We start from the raw sequence: 13,000 nt of genomic DNA on the forward strand, positions 1-13,000 counted from the left end.
CACTGTGAGTCATATATGGGAGAACACTCGTATGCTTTTGGTGTTTCATGCGCAGCAGAGGAGGCATATTCATAATCTGCCCCATTTTTCCTTGTGCATGTTGAAGGAGATGTGCATCTGCAAGGTGACCCGTAAGCAGGATATGAGGGGCATCCATACTGTGATTCATACATGGAAGAGTAGTCATAAGGCACCTCATCCTTCCCCATGTCATATCCCCCACATGGGTTGTTCCACCTATCATAGGGCTCATATCCCACCAGAGTCTCATCATCTTCTTCATCAGGAGAGTCACATTCAGGCTCCAACTCACATGCATCATGCTCCTTGTACTCTGGTGCTGACTCATATTCTGCCTCTTTCTCACTGGCCACTTCTTCTGGGTGGTTGCTTCCTTGCTCTCCTATAACCACAAAAAGCAACAGATTTGATGTTATTTTTGAAAACCCCAAACAACTCATGTTACTTCTGCACTCCTAATGTTTTCACCAATGGAAAGACCACCATAGGTTAAAAAAAAACAAACAGAGCCCCATAACTAGCAAGCCTGCCAACTCTACCTCTTTGAGAGGCAGGACTGACCGTGTTTTAATCTTACTTCTCTCCTGGCTTTTCTTCTGACCAGTTTTCATTATCAAGCAGATACATTCTTAATGATGTTTCCTGAATAAAGTTGTTGGGTATTGAGAGGAGCAAAAGAAAGTGTGCAAGCCATAAGCTGCTCCATCAGACCAGAGCTCAGTTCAGCTCCTTTGTTGCTGTGAGCAGGAAGCCTCCAGACATGAACTAAGTGACATGCGCCTCAACAGCTGCCTTGATTGCTTTGCCTCTCATACAATGTCATCATTTCATACATGGACCAGGTCACTGCAAAGAACCATCCTAGCCCAGACCTCAATTAAAAATGTAGTGGAACAAGCCCATTCCCTCATCACACTCCCTCTTAAGAGGTCGAATTAGAAAGATGCCAATGAGTGCAAACACAATCCCTTAATATAGCTTGATTATGCTCTAGCATTATTGAAACAATGGACTTCAGGGTGGTGACATGGTGGTAAAGGATTGGTCTGTTTCCACCCTTTGAGCCCATGCTTATGAAAGTGGAGATTCTAATTCAGATTAATAACTGTGAGTACAGAGCCAACAGATGATAGTTACTGAAGTCTGGTCATAAAGGTATGTGCTGTATATGAAGCTAAACGGACCTACATACGGCCTACTCTATTGTCATTTGGTCTGGAATCATTACCAGAACCACGAGTCTTACTTTGGCCTCAAATCATTGCTCCTTACCACAAGCTTCAGCAGATTTCAACTCAATGTCATCTTTAGCTTCCACTTGCTCAGCGTCCTTTTCTGCATTCCTGGAAATTAAGTGATTGGGGTTACCCAACAAATGGCAGACAGGTGGGTTCTCTTTTCCCACAGAACTTGAAATGGTCATCTGTTTTTCAGAAAGTATTAGAATCATTGCCTTGGCCCATCTGGAAGAATTCCAGGCTCTGCTTGGCAAAAAAAATTCTCTCTCTCTCTCTCTCTCTCACACACACACACACACACACACACACACAATGGTCTTGATGCTATAACAATCATTCTTATGAATTTAAAAGCCTTTATTTGCTTTCTTTCCAGCATAAGGATAATTAAGTAGCACCCTAGTCTTCCTTATTAAATCTCCATGTAAAGAGTTCAGTGTACCTTCCTGTGAGACAAAACCAGGAATAGGCCCTTCATGCCTGGTTTATGAACTTCCCAGAGAGGTAGGTTGCCAGCTTCGGGTTGGGAAATACCTGATGATTTTTGGGGTGGAGCCTGAGGAGGGTGGGGTTTTGGAGGGGAGGGACTTCAATGCCATAGAGTACAATTTCTAAACTGGCCTTTTTCTCCAGGTGAACTGATCTCTATCGGCTGGAGATTGGTTGTAATAGTGGCAGATCTCCAGCTACTACCAGGAGGCTGGCAACCCTACCAGAGAGGTCTGGTTGGTCACTGCAGGAAATATGATGTTGGAGTAGATCCAGCAGGGCTCTTATTAAGTTCTTGTAAGGTCTTAGGGGAGCTGCTGCCAATTAGAGCAGACAGACAAAACATGGACTGGTGGTCTGATTCAGTGTAAGGCCACTTTCTCATAGGTGTATTTCTAAATTGACCTTGAGGCCTGAACTAGATGTTCCAGGGATGTGAAGTTGCTACTGGTGAGCATTCATTGTAGGTTTTCCTAGTGATGTCTCGTAGAAGACAACATGTATTACTATGTCAACCAACTACGAGAGACTTATTGGCTCTTTGAGCCTCAGTCAATGAAGTGAAGCAGGAGCGGGGGTCATTGTGAGTGCAGCGACGGCTTGTCATATGCACTGTGTTTTCTAGTTTCAACTTCAGAAATCTTTTTTGCTGCATAAAAGGATGTATCTAGCTACCTTGTGGTCTCAGACATATCCCACTTCGCATGTAGATGCCAGCTGCTTGGAGAAGGGCTCACTTTGCTTTGTAAATGGTTCACTGCTGGTAGGGAAATACTCACACTACCTTGAGTGTGTTATGTACATGCATCTCTCTAGCTTGAGTTATAGTATCAGGAGAGTTTGAAATGCAGGCTGTAAATTCACTGAGGATATGGGGGAGCATGCCTAGGAGAGCCAGCGTGGTATAGTAGTTAAGAATGGCAGACTCGCCTCTGGAGAACCGGGTTCGATTCCCCATGCCTCCACATGAAGCCTGCTGGGTGATCTTGGGCCAGTCACAGTTCTCTCAGAACTCACTCAGCCCATGCAGAGGCAGGCAATGGCAACCCACCTCTGAATGTCTCTTGCCTTGAAAACCCTATGGGGTTGCCATACGTCAGCTGTGACTTGACAGCACACAGAGACACCCCCCACCCCAAGATTCACATGTATTCACTAGCAAAAGCTTGCTTGATCGACTGGGTCATCTCCCAGCCCAATCCCACTCCTACTGTCACTGTTAAAAACCAACTGACTCTCCTGGCTGTTTGGGACAGCTGAGGCTCAAATCCCACCATACCTTCTGTTTAGGAGATGTTTTAAATTGAAGACTTTGGGGTTGAGAGTGAAGAAACATAGTGATCTTCTGGGGCCAAATGTTATTGAAACACCTACAGAAAAAGATAAATTAATTGCTAGAAGAAGATTAATTAATTGTTGACCAATGGCTGTGAGCAGCAGAGATCATCACACTGTTTTGATGGTTAGACACTATCAAATACTACTTGAATCCTTTCAAAAAGCAGGAAACCTTTAACCGGGCCGCCGCCTCCTCTGTTTACTGTGGCAAGGAAGCCAACGATGTTGCCTACAAACCTTGCACTGGCCATAAGCCAGTTTCTGACAGCCTTAGGAATCTCAAGACTAAAGAGGTCTGAAGTGCTTGAAACAGTACTTGAAACAGTCAATAAAACAATCACTGACAAAGCATGCCCATGAGAGTACCACAGTCTAATATGAGTTAGCAACACAGAAAATCTAACACGTTTGTATCCTGCCAGAGACCTTAGGGCATTGTATCCCCACAAGAAGAATAGAATGACTAGCATAAGATATAGAGGAACAAGAATGTGAAAACCAGTCTTTTCCCCAGTTCAAGTCCAACACTCTATCTACTGCACCATACTCGCTAGCTTGGACATAGTCAACGGCTGGACTGGAAAAAACACCCAGACAGGCTACAACAGAAATGAGGGCCATCCCTACAACAGGATAGAATCATAGAATCGTAAGGGACCACCTGGGTCATCTAGTCCAACCCCTTGCACAATACAGGAATTTCACAACAACATACCACACACACATACCCAGCAACCCCTACTTCATGCCTAGAAGATGGCCAAGATGCCCTCCCTCTCATGAACTGCCTAAGGTCATAGAATCAGCATTGGTGACAGATGGCCATCTAACCTCCTCTTAAAAACCTCCAGGGAAGGAGAGCTTACCACCTCCCGAGGAAACCTGTTCCACTGAGGAACTGCTCTAACTGTTAGAAAATTCTTTCTAATGTCTAGACGGGAAACTCTTTTGATTTAATTTCAACCCACTGGTTCTGGTCCGACCTTCTGGGGCAACAGAAAACAACTTGGCACCCTCCTCTATATGACAGCCCTTCAAGTATTTTAAGATGGTTATCATATCCCCTCTCAGTCTTCTCCTCTCCAGGCTAAACATACCCAGCTCCTTCAACCTTTCCTCATAGGACTTGGTCTCCAGACCCCTCACCATCTTTGTCGCTCTCCTCTGGACATGTTCCAGCTTGTCTACATCTTTCTTAAATTGTGGTGCCCAAAACTGAACACAATACTCTAGGTGAGGTCTAACCAGAGCAGAGCAAAGTGATACCATCACTTCGCGTGATCTGGACACTATACTTCTGTTGATGCAGCCCAAGATTGCATTTGCCTTTTTAGCTACCACATCACACTGCTGACTCATATTCAGTGTTAGGTCTACTAAGACCCCAAGATCCTTTTTGCACACACTACTAGGGCTGTTGAAAAAAAAATTCGGTATAGTTCGGCTTCGGCAAAATTTGGCCCGTTTTTATTCGGGCCGTGCCGAAGTCCGAACTTCCCCGCTTCAGATCCCCGGAAATTCGGGGGGATCCGGAGTTCGGGGGAAAATTCGGCCCCCTGCGTGCCTTCAGGGGGATTCCCTGAAGGGGCGCGGGGGGCCCTTTAAACAGATCTGCACCACCCAGCTGGGAGGTGCAGATCTGTTCAAAGGGCCCACCACGCGCCTTCAGAGAAGCCCCCTGAAGGGCCCTTTAAACAAGCCCCTCTGCGCTGTCTGCGCAGGCAGTGCAGAGGGGTTTAAAGACCCCCGCCCCCCCTCCCGGGACTCCCGGCAGGGCTGGCGGGGGGCTTTAAATAGATCTGTGCCTCCGGGCTGGGAGGCACAGATCTATTTAAAGGGCACGCCCGGGGGGGGGGGAACAGGTCTGCGCCTTACAGCTGGAAGGCGCAGATCTGTTTAAAAGGGCCAAATTTGCCGAATTTATTCGGGAACACCCTGAACTCGGCGAATTCGGCTCCCCGGTTTCCCCCCCTTTTTGAGTTCTGTTCGTCTGAACTGAAAAACCGCCGAATTGCGGGAAATTTGGCTGTTTTTCAGTTTGGACCGAACCGAATCAACAGCCCTACACACTACTGCTAAAACAAGTTTCCCCGTCCTATAATTATGCATTTGATTTTTCCTACCTAAATGCAGAACTTGACATTTATCTCTGTTGAAATGTATTTTATTGGTTTTAGCCCAGTTTTCCAGCCTGTCAAGATCATCTTGTATCCTGGCTGTCTTCTACCATATTTGCTACCCCTCATCTGCAAATTTAATAAGCATCCCCTCTATTCCTTCATCCAAATCATTTATAAAGATATTGAACAACACAGGGCCCAGGACAGATCCCTGAGGCACTCCACTAGTCACGTCTCTCCAAGTGGATGAGGAACCATTAACAAGCACTCTTTGGGTGCGATCTGTCAACCAATTACAGATCCACCTAACAGTAACAGGCTCTAAATCACATTTTCCCAATTTGCCAACAAGAATATTATATGGAACCTTATCAAAAGCCTTACTGATATCTAGATAAACTATGTCTACAGCATTCCCCTGATCCAACAAGGTAGTAACTTTCTCAGGTTTGAGGAGAATGAAAAACACATAGAGTTGCCAAAATAGAAGAGGAACCAAAAATAAGTTAGAGCAAACTATCCAAGAGCAGCAGAAAGGCACAAGGATAATACTAAAGGTTCTGATTTAAGGAAGGTTGATCATATCCTACCTGAGTCTTCTGAAATAGAGATGGAAAATAAGGGACCTCTTAAGTACCATGGAATATGGTCATCGTTTGTGGCTGAAAATATAGAGGGGTGGATAAATGCAAGTTCCATTCTTCCCACTTTCTCCGTTCAGACCACTCCCCTCATGGTGTTCTCAGTGTAATGAATAATCTCCTCTTTCTCTTTCAAATCCTTCTTAAAGGACATTTTAGTGTGATTAAAATGCACACTTGTCTCTCAGGTCATTTATGCATGGAGGTTTTACCTGAGGTTTGTTGCTGGCTGGACTCACACTTTGTTGGGAATCTATGCACCAGTAGTCTCCAAGCTCAAATCAAGTCCCTGCCCCTTTAAATGCTGCTTGGTAATTGGCTTACTTCTCAGTGAGAGAAAACCCCCCCAAAACCCAAGTGCTGCATAAAAAAGCATTTTAAGAACAAAAAACGGAGAAATCTGAAAGGAGGGGGGGTGGAAATCCAAGCCTTGGTTTTAAAAAGCTTTTATTTTTCTCAGAAAGAGCTCCGAGGAAGCAGGAGGCAAGAAGTATTTGAATCCCCGCCTCTTTACCCACTTTTTTGTGATTGGCTGTGAGAGAAAGCAAGTTTCTTTGTTCAGTGCTTTGCCTTCTGCATGGAGATTTCAGCTGGGCTGAGCTCAGGGGAGAGGGAAGAGTCGGGTTAACAGAGGAAGGGGAAGACCTGGACATTGCGAGGGCTGGAAGCGAGGTCATTTCTAATGGATGGAAAACTCATACAGAACTCCAAGGAACAACCGAGTCAGCCAGGGGGCAAATGTGAGTCCAAGTACTCATGCATAAATGATCTCAGTGTCCTGCTTGCCCTATGGCCAGTCCACAGCACATGAACACATGAAGCTGCCTTATACTGAATCAGACCCTTGGTCCATCAAAGTCAGTATTGTCTACTCAGACTGGCAGCAGCTCTGCAGGGTCTCTGGTAGAGGTCTTTCACATCACCTACTTACGTAGTCCCTTTAACTGGAGAACTGGAGAACCTGGGACCTTCTGAATGCCAAGCAGATGCCCTACCACTGAGCCATGTCCCCTCCCCAATAATATAATATTGTCCCTACATCGTGGAAGAATAGCCTTGCTGGGCAAGTTTATTTATTTGTTTACAATGAATACCCTTGATCTTGAGAGTTACAATGGGGGAAGGATGCTTAACCCCAAACAACAACAACGATAATATTGTCTGGGTTCCTAAAAACAAATGACTGTTGGAAGCTGTGGTTTCTACCAAAAAATATTTGTTTTCCCTGTTATTCCTTGCCCCCAGCCCTAGTCAGGGTCCATGTTTGAGGTGGTAAACTCTAGCAGGTCATCGGATACTCCCACAATGCGAAAAACAGCAAGGCTATAACCTCCAGTGGGTGCGGTGCACAGTTTCCTAGACAAAAGTATGGCACACCTAGATTCAAAAATCAACCTGGATGTCTCATTTCATTGAAAAGCATCAATCTAAAAGGAGGTGGTTATAATCAGGGCTGTGCCAACTGGAAATTGAGTTGTGCATCTCTTGTATCTCATCCAGTTGTACCCACAAGGAGCTATGAATTACCCAAGGCAATTAGCAAGTGAGCCGGGCTGAAACCTGGACTCCTTTATTCCTATGGAGACAAGGTCAATATCCCTAACAACTCTGAAAAACTCTGCATCTTCAAAGAATAAGCAAATGTCTAATAAGAAAAAAAAAACTTACCAGAACAGGCATCTGAGCCCCCAAACACCTCTCGGAAAACATCCCAGGGGCTACGGAAGGTGAAGTTCAAATCTTCTCCCTCAGGAACTATTGGGAAAGGATAGCAATTCATATATAAATCATCACGATATTGGGATCCTCCCACTATGGGTGTTTACATAAACTGAGGCCAGAGTGAATTGTTCTACCATGGGGACCCTCAAGTGCTGTCTCCTTAGATAAGGGCTATGTATGCCTGTCATTGGTATTTTGTTCTGAAAAGCTCATTGCAAATTGCCTCCCAACTCATACAAGATCATCCTGGGGACAACAAGGACCAAAAACAGTCCAGGGTGGTCAACTGTTTTTAATCAATTACTTTGTCATTGAGACAGTATTTTTAAACTCACCATCCAAAGCTTGCATAGTTGTCCAGAACAAGTACCAATGTTGTAGGAGAATGGGCTGGTCTCTTGTGGCTTTGGTCCTGAGTACAAAACCAGGTGCTAGACCGGGGTTCCCCAGAGTAGCACCTGTGGGTGCTGCACTGCCTGCCAGTACTTCTTCTGGTGCCTGCTAAGTTTTTCAGAATGTGGGCAGAGAGCCATTGTAAGGCAGGGCTTGTTATTGGCTGCTATCATTCAAATGAAAGGGTTTTCTGTAGCTGTAATAGAAGCTGCAGCTACTGGAGGATCAAGTGGACTGGTAAGTACCCTGTCTTTCCTAAGTGTGTGGTTCAACTCCCCCTTCAGCCTTTTCTTCTTTTTTAGTCCCCTTTCTTTTTCTCTCTTCCTCCTCCTGGGCTTTCCTTCATTTCTTTTTATTGTCCCCTCTCTTTCTCATTTCCCCTCAGGCTTTCCTTCATTACTTTATATTCCCCTTCTGTGATTCTTTTGAAAAGTGAGGAGAAAGGTAATGTATTTGGCTCCACCTCCTGCAGCAGCCAGTTTGTGTTTGCCACAGGAGGTGGAGCCATTTTGGGGTGCTGCTCTCCACCCCCTCTCAAAATTCCAAAGGTACCCGCAGGTTCAAAAAGGTTAAGGATCCTGGACTAGACAGATGTAGCCTTATTGCAAGATTAATGGTGGGCATTGGCAGGTGTGCGAACTGGATGGCAGAAGGGCTATTCCTTACCTGCTGCTGAGAGGCCAACACCGCCATAGCAGTCATAACGTTCACGCTTGAGCTCTGAAAGAAAGAAAGAAAGAAAGAAAGAAAGAAAGAAAGAAAGAAAGAAAGAAAGAAAGAAAGAAAGAAAGAAAGAAAGAAAGAAAGAAAGGTTGGCTCATTCACAAGTCACATCTTGTTTCGGTCTCTGTAACCTGTTCATCAGACTAAAGGCTGCTCTCAAATTGCTTGGCTGTTCCAAGCAGTAAATTTTAGTATTGTCCACAAGTAGGGCTGTTGATTCGGTTCGGCCCGAACTGAAAAACAGCCGAATTTCCCCTGATTCGGTGGTTTTTAGTTCAGGACGAACCGAACTCAAAAATGGCGGGCAACCGGGGAGCCGAATTCAGCGAGTTTGGGAGTTCACGAATAAATCCGGCCAATTCGGGGCGTCAGTAAGCAGCATAACGGTCAGTAAGCAGCATTCTCCTCCCCCGGCCAATCGGTGGCCAAGCTGGGTCTTCTTCTGGCCAATCAGTCAGGATTGAGTACTGGAGGAATCAGCTGATGTGCGGCCCGGCCGGGGGAAGAGAGAGAGAGGGAAATCCTCGTGTGTGTGTGTGGGGGGGGGGTGCTTGTGCACATTTGCTCCTTTCTGTGGCTGCAGGGGGCATGTTTTTTGGGATACAAACCCCAAACTTTCAGCAGAGATTCAGACAAGCCTTCTTAAGAGACCACCCAAGTTTTGTAAACATTGGGTCAGGGGGTCCCGAGATATGGGCTCCCTCCCTTTTTTCTTTCCATGGCTGCAGGGGGTGCATTTTTGGGGGTACAGACCCCAAACTTTCAGTGGAGCTTCAGATGAGCCTTCTTAAGATACCCCTCAAGTTTTGTAAACATTGGGTCAGGGGGTCTCGAGATATGGGCTCCACCCCTTTTCCCTCCCCCCTTTTCCATTTCCGTGGCTGCAGGGGGCGCTTTTTTGGGGATACAGCCCCCAAACTTTCAGCATAGCTTCAGACAATCCTTCTTAAGATACCACCCAAGTTTTGTAAAGATGGGTTCAGTGGGGGCAGAAATATCGGCTCCCCCCCTTTTCTCTTTCCGTGGCTGCAGGGGGCGCATTTTTGGGGGTGCAGATCCCAAACTTTGAGTGGAGCTTCAGACAAACCTTCTTAAGAGACCACCCAAGTTTTGTAAACATTGGGTCAGGGGGTCCCGAGATATGGGCTTTCCCCTTTCCCCTTTTCCCTATTGGGATGAATGGATCAGCTGCATCTCCAGAGCAAAACGTCCCGTGCCTAAATGGAATTGTCTTGGATTACCCAGTTCTCCCCAGCCCCTCCTGATGGAACAGAAGACAGCCACAGTAAGACCCCTTTGGGGGCTTTAATCTATAATTTTTCTCCTGTGTGTGTGTGTGGGGGGGGAAAGCAGAGTCTGTGTGTGTGTGGGGAGAGAGCAGTTTCTGTGGGTGGGGGGGAAGCCAAAGGGGGCTTTTGCCGGTTCTGCCTGGGGGGGGTGTTCCCCCTGGAGTCTCTCTCTCCCTGGTTTGAGGGGGGGTTTCAGTTGTGTGTCTTCAGGTTTTCCCTCATTCATAAGAGCGGTTAGGTCTATTTGGATGCTTGCTCAAAACTGGTTTTCAAATGGTGACTTAAAGAATGCATTTGGAGTCCCATGCACAGGTGTTGCTTTGCACAGTTGCAAAGGTGTTGCTTACAAGGTTGTGTTGCTCTGCAGTTGTGTTGCTTTGCAATTGTGTTGCAATGCTTTGCAAACTTCTCAGCTGTTTGTCGGGGCTGGGAGCTTTGTGCGTGGGTGGCAAGCTCTGCTCAGACATGCACATTAAGGATGGGGGGACCCTTTTCGGGGCCCATATCTCAGCCCCCCCTGACCCAATCTTTACAAAACTTGGGGGGTCTTTCAAGAAACGTCCTTTGAAAGTTTGGGACCTCTACCCCCAAAAATGCCCCCCAGAGCCGCGGAAAGGGGCGGTTGTGTTTTTAATGGCTTTATTTGGCCGAATTTTTTCCCCGAACTTTGCCGCCGAATTGCACGGACCCGAAGCGGGGGAGTTTGGACTTCGGCATATCCCGAATCTAAATGGGCCGAATTCAGCCGAATCCGAACTATACCGAATTTTTTTTAATTCAACAGCCCTATCCACAAGGCAGGATGTGGTATGGCTGGGGTGTCCTGTTGTATCAGTAGGGTTGCCCAAGTCCCTCTTCACTACGGGCAGTAGGTTTTTGGGGTGGAGCCTGGGGAGGGCGAGGTTTGGGGAGGGGAGAGACTTTGATGCCATAGAGTCCAATTGCCAAAGCAGCCATTTTCTCCAGGTGAAGTGATCTCTGTTGCCTGGAGATCAGTTGTAATAGCAGGAGATCTCCAGCCAACACCTAGGTGTTGGCAACCCTATGTATCAGATTATATATACCACACACCCATCCTCCAAGACTCAGATATTGGTATTCCTCTTAAAAAGCTATAGTAGAAGATCAAGGGACAGATTCCAGAAAGGACATTAAAGACAGCCCATCACTCCGCTCCTGAGTAACAAGTATTGTGCAAATTAGTGTCCCAAAGTGCAGGGAGACATGCAAATAAACAATTCAAATTACAAATAAGTAAATAAAGTGAATCCTAAAGATTCCTAATTGAGTGAGAAGAAAAGGTGACCAGTAAACAGACTAGGGGTTTCTTACTGTCTGACAGCACTTCATAAGCTTCTGTAACTTCTTTGAACTTCTGCTCAGCATATTTCTTGCTATCTGGGTTTTTATCTGGATGCCACTGCAGGGCTTTCTTCCTGTACCTGCACAGTCCCAGGAGAAGAAGAAGAAGAGTTGGTTTTTATATGCTGACTTACTCTACCACCTAAGAGAGAATCAAACTGGCTTACAATCACCTTACCTTCCCCACAACAGATGCCCTGTGAGGTAGGTGGGGCTGAGAGAGCGTGACTGGCCCAGCGCCACCCCACTGGCTTTGTGTGTAGGAGTGGGGAAATAAATCCAGTTCACCAGATTAGCCTCCGCCACTCATGTTGAGGAGTGGGGAATCAAACCCGGTTCTGCAGATCAGAGCCCAACGCTCCAAACCACCGCTCTTAACCACTACACCACGCTGGCCCTTGTAAGGGCAGAAGGCTGCATACCCATTATGTAAATAAATAAAATAATATAAATAATATAAATAAGGTTTCTCTCACTCAAAAATATTTTATAGGAGGTTCCTCCCCAAAACTTCTCAGAATTTTTCAGTTTTTCCATTACTCTTTCATGATACATATTTTGAGTCTGAAAAACCTGGCCTTAAGAAGTATTTTACTTATTCTTAAAGAGCAAATATTTCATGTGAGATTTTTTTTTCAGTGCTCCCCCAAATCTTTTATCAGAAAAACTGAAAAAAGCTCACGGGAGGGATGACTTTTTTCTCCATAAAGATCGTTTCAGAGGGTGGCCCCCATATTGGTCTGCAGTAGAACAGCTAGATTCGAGTCCAGTAGCACCTTAGAGACCAACAAGATTTTTGGGGTGTCAGCTTTGGAATGTCAAAGCCAGCTTTGTCAGATACAAAGGATGTCTGATGAAGGGAGCTTTGACTCAAAAGCTTATATGGCAAAAATCTTGTTGGCCTCTGTTACTGGAATCAAATCTAGCTGTTCTTTCTCCATATCTTCCTTCCCCACCTTCACCCCCGTGTTTACATCTCCACTCCGGACAGCTATTTCCTCAGGAGTCATAGTCAGATACTGCGCCTTCCAGGGAAGCACATACTCTTGCTACTAGCTGCACCTTACTGTTTGGGTATGAGAAACTCAGAATTTGGTTAAGTTTGAGGAGATGAGCTTGCTGGCCAAGTAGAACTGTATCTGGCCATTTCAAGAAGATTTGGAGGAACAAACTAGATAAGATTGTAAGTGCTCTGTGATCTGATCAACCACTCTTGTCAAAACTAAAAAAGAATCAAAACGTAAAACCAGTTATGACCTCCCCCACACACACACACGCACAAGGCAAACAGCAATTCCAGGCAAGGTGATGTGCATTGTGTAACCAGCATGGGAGAAGAATTAACTCCCCCCCTGCAATGGTATGAATTCCCTGCCCCGGTTTTGAAAAACTATAGGAGTTCTGATCACAGGACACCCATCATCTCATCTAACTAGCCACAGCCCAGCAATGGGGAACTAATGCCCAATTTCTCCATTTTTTTCACAACTGCTAACTCGCCAGATCCATGAAGAGATCCATGTGCAAATCCCTGGATTCCAACTGTAAGTTTAAAGACTGAATCTGGTTTGAAGAAATACACAGAATCCATAGTGGTCTAGCAGGATACATCTGTAGAACTCCCATTCATCGGCATAAATCGAATCAGGCAGTCAGTGCCCTTT

This window comes from Euleptes europaea, chromosome 6 (assembly GCF_029931775.1).
Source record: "Euleptes europaea isolate rEulEur1 chromosome 6, rEulEur1.hap1, whole genome shotgun sequence".
Classification (NCBI taxonomy): domain Eukaryota; kingdom Metazoa; phylum Chordata; class Lepidosauria; order Squamata; family Sphaerodactylidae; genus Euleptes; species Euleptes europaea.